Source organism: Saimiri boliviensis, chromosome 13 (genome assembly GCF_048565385.1).
Source record: "Saimiri boliviensis isolate mSaiBol1 chromosome 13, mSaiBol1.pri, whole genome shotgun sequence".
Taxonomy (NCBI): domain Eukaryota; kingdom Metazoa; phylum Chordata; class Mammalia; order Primates; family Cebidae; genus Saimiri; species Saimiri boliviensis.
This window is the reverse complement of record NC_133461.1, coordinates 78,362,417-78,366,981: the sequence shown is the minus strand read 5'-3', so window position 1 is coordinate 78,366,981 and position 4,565 is coordinate 78,362,417. Positions and strand designations below refer to the sequence as shown.

General features: G+C 45.8%; 1 pseudogene; it reads right to left on the bottom strand.

Moving 5' to 3' along the window:
• Positions 1-1,867: 1,867 nt before the first annotated feature.
• Positions 1,868-3,052, bottom strand: LOC120361543 (heterogeneous nuclear ribonucleoproteins C1/C2 pseudogene; annotated as a pseudogene).
• Between the last annotated feature and the right edge of the window lie 1,513 nt (positions 3,053-4,565).

Genomic DNA, 4,565 nt, shown 5'->3' with positions numbered 1-4,565 from the left:
GCGCCCGGCTTCTTTAGGGTTTTTATTAAGCTGAAACAATTTGGTAACACCCCTAGGTGCTTCATTGGTTACACCCTGTGAAAGATCGGCATGCAACCAGAGTCTGAAGTGTTATCACAGGAGCGAGGGTGTGGCCTGGATGCTGCCTAATCCTAGCTAGTACTGGCTGCACCTGTTGTTCTTTTGCTTATACCTTAACCCTTAGTTACCCTAATTCCCTATTCTCCTGCCTCAATTGCAACCTTGAACTCTTAGATTCAAGAGATCGTCCTGCCCCAGCCTCCCAAGTAGCCAGGACTACAGCTGTGTGCCACTATGCCCAGCTAACTTTTTTATTTTTTGTAGAGATGGGGTCTCACTGTGTTGCCCAGGCTGGTCTCAAACTCCTGGCCTCAGGCCAACCTCCCACCTGGGACTCCCAAATCAGTGACTTGCAGGCATGAGGCACTGTACCTGGCCAGTATTTCACCTTTGTGTCACCATTTCTAGCCCTTCTGATTCCTTATAAATGGAAGGCAGTTCAAGTTAAGTAAAACAGACATGGCCCTTTAAAAAAAAAGAAAAAAAAATTATGCTGTAGGACTGGCCCTTTAAAAAAAAAGAACAGACATTGCCGGGCCAGGTGGCTCAAGCCTGTAATCCCAGCACTTTGGGAGGCCGAGGCGGGTGGATCACAAGGTCAAGAAATCAAGACCATCCTGGTCAACATGGTGAAACCCCGTCTCTACTAAAAATACAAAAAATTAGCTGGGCATGGTGGTGTGTGCCTGTAATCCCAGCTACTCAGGAGGCTGAGGCAGGAGAATTGCCTGAACCCAGGAGGCGGAGGTTGTGGTGAGCCGAGATCGCGCCATTGCACTCCAGCCTGGGCAACAAGAGCGAAACTCCGTCTCAAAAAAAAAAAAAAAAAAAAAAAAAAAGAACAGACATAAATGACTTGCAAAGCTTCCGCATCTGTCCATTCAGTCCTTGCCATCTTTAGCACTACACCCTGTATAAATTATCTTTCTTTCTTTCTTTTTTTTTTTCCTGGTTTAATAAGGACTTGTTTATTTTGAAGAAAAAAGGTCCCAAACATCAGGCTGTTCACAAAAATAACCCACAGTATCAACTTTAGAAAACAAATCTTTTTTTTTTTTTTTTGAGATGGAGTTTCGCTCTTGTTACCCAGGCTGGAATGCAATGGCACAATCTCGGCTCACCGCAACCTCCGCCTCCTAGGTTCAGGCAATTCTCCTGTCTCAGCCTCCTGAGTAGCTGGGATTACAGGCACGCGCCACCATGCCCAGCTAATTTTTTGTATTTTTAGTAGAGACGGGGTTTCACCTTGTTGACCAAGATGGTCTCGATCTCTTGACCTTGTGATCCACCCACCTCGGCCTCCCAAAGTGCTGGGATTACAGGCTTGAGCCACCGCGCCCGGCTAGAAAACAAATCTTAAGACTCTAACACTATTTTTCTAGAGGATGCATTTGACATGCCAACTCTCATTCACAAACAATACATCGTTATGTTTGTGTTGAAGTGCCCCACACAGCACACTAATGTTGGGGTGTAACAGACATACTTCTAACTCAAAGCTGCTTTCAGGAGCTACTCAACTAAATGAGATTGCCTTTGCAGTTAGGGAAGCAGCTACTGAACATATGTATGAATGAAAAGAACTGTACTCCCTTCATAACAAGAGTAATCTCTTTTGGAGACAGTTGATAAAAACCATACATCCTTTTTATTGTTAAGTCATAAAGAGGTATCAGAATTAAAAGCAAAAATTACAGGGTAAGACTTAACAAAAACTACTAGGAGGGTCAAAGGAAGTGAAAATGGGACCAGGCGCAGGGAAATATGAATTAATGAACATGGGAAGGACAAGGATGGAGAGAATAGTGAGCACGTGCTGAAGATACTAGGGGAGAGGATCTGGTGAAAAATTTGATCTTAGACAAGCGCCTAGGTAAAGAAATAATGGGATAAGATTTCTAAACCCCACTATGTGCTTAAGAGTCATCCTCGCCATTGGCGCTGTCTCTGTCATCCTCTCCTTCCTCAGCCTCTTTTTCATTATCCTTGATCAACTCCAGCTGGTCATCCCCCCAATCTGCATTATCATCATCATCCAGTAGGTCCCCCTCCTCAGCAGAGTCATCTGCACCCCCTCAGACTCCATCTTGACATTAATCTCATCTTTCTTCACGGAGCTGCTGCTCGGCTCCTCATCTGACTTATCATTCTTCATCTCTACTTGTTTGCTCTGTTCCTTTTCAATTTTTTCCAGGTTTTCCAAGAGAGAACCCACTTTTTGTTTTATCTGGGTCAGCTCCTTCTTAATGGCCTGAAGGTCATCTCCTTTCAACTTTCCAGACTTGGAAGATCCCCGCTGTCCACTCTTAGGATTGAAGCCACTTTTGCCCCTTCATGAGGTGTTTCCTGATACACACTGACGTTTCGAGGGTGCTACAGCCTGAGCAATAGGAGGAGGAGGAGGTACACGTGCTGGGCAATGTACATCCTATCGTAATAATCCCGTTGAAAGTCATAGTCCGAGTCAAAAGAGAAGCTGTACATCTCTGCTGCAGATCGTTTCACACCTGCTTTTCCTCGGTTCACTTTTGGCTCTGCAGCCAGGTTAATATCTAAAACCTGGCCAGCAATCATTCTGCCATCCTCTCCTGCTACAGCAGCGCGGGCATTTCTCTCATTAACATATTGAACGAAGGCAAAGCCCTTATGAACAGAGCAGCCCACAATTTTGCCATACTTCGAAAAGATTGCCTCCACATCAGGTTTCTTGACCACGGGAGTGTTGAGATTCCCAATGAACACACGGGAGTTCATGGAGCGAGGATCTGTCTTGTTGGTAACGTTGCTGGCCACTGTGTTTGATGATAAGGTTTCTCACAAAGCCGAAAACAGGAGGGAGGAGGGAGAAGAGATTCGATTCTGAGTCTCCTACTCCCGGGTTCTACGTGCAGAAGCCGACTGCTGCTCAAGGTCGGCAACGCGGACACAACCGCTCAGTCTTCATCTCTTCACAAAATGGCCTAAATTATCTTTCTAAAATAGTAAGGTTTAGGCCAGGCATGGTGGCTCATGCCTGTAATCCTAGCACTTTGGGAGGCTGAGGTGGGAGAACCCTTGAGCTCAGAGGTTCAAGACCAGCCTGGGTAACATAGTAACATCCCCACTCTAGTTTTAAATTTAAAAAATATTTTTTGGCTGGGTACAGTGGCTCACACCTGTAATCTCAGCAATTGGGAGGCTGAGGAGGGTGGATCATTTAAGGTCGGGAGGGAGTTTGAAACCAGTCTAGCCAACATAGCAATACCCCGTCTCTACTAAAAAAAAAAAAATACAAAAATTGGGCTGGGCGCGGTGGCTCAAGCCTGTAATCTCAGCACTTTGGGAGGCCGAGGTGGGTGGATCACGAGGTCAAGAGATCGAGATCATCCTGGCCAACATGGTGAAACCCCGTCTCTGCTAAAAATACAAAAATTAGCTGGACGTGGTGGCGTGCGCCTGTAGTCCCAGCTACTCGGGAGGCTGAGGCAGGAGAATTGCTTGAACCCGGGAGGTGGAGGTTGCAGTGAGCCGAGATTGTGCCACTGCACTCCAGCCTAGTGCCTGGTGACAGAGTGAGACTCTGTCTCAAAAAAAAAAAAAAAAAAAAAATTAGCCCAGTGTGGTGGTAGGTGCCTGTAATTCGAGCTACTCAGGAGGCTGAGGCATGACGATCTATTGAACTCAGGAGGTAGAGGTTGCAGTGAGCCAAGATTGCGCGACTGTACTACAGCCTGGCCAACAGACTGAGACTCCATCTCTCTCTCTGTCTGTCTCTCTCTCTCCATATATATATCTGTATATATATATATATATACAGATTAGATAGATAGATAGATATACAGATGTTCATTGTAAGTCAGTCATGGTGGCTCACACCTGTATAGTAACAATTTTTTTTTTTTTTTTTTGAGGCAGAGTCTCACTCTATTGCCTAGGCTGGAGTGCAATGATACAATCTTGGCTCACTGCAACCTCTGCCTCCTGGGTTCAAGGGATTCTCCTGTCTCAGCTCCTGAGTAGCTGGGATTACAGGCACGTACCACCATGACGGCTAATTTTTATTTTATTTTATTTTATTTTTTATTTTGTTTTTTTTTTTTGAGACGAAGTTTCACTCTTGTTACCCAGGCTGGAGTGCAATGGCGCGATCTCGGCTCACCGCAACTTCCGCCTCCTGAGTTCAAGCAATTCTCCTGCCTCAGCCTCCTGAGTAGCTGGGATTACAGGCACGTGTCACCATACCCAGCTAATTTTTTGTATCTTTAGTAGAGACGGGGTTTCACCATGTTTTTTGTTTTTGTTTTTGTTTTTTTTTTGAGACGGAGTTTCGCTCTTGTTACCCAGGCTGGAGTGCAATGGCGCGATCTTGGCTCACCGCAACCTCTGCCTCCTGGGGTCAGGCAATTCTCCTGCCTCAGCCTCCTGAGTAGCTGGGATTACAGGCACGTGCCACCATGCCCAGCTAATTTTTTGCACTTTTAGTAGAGACGGGGTTTCACCATGTT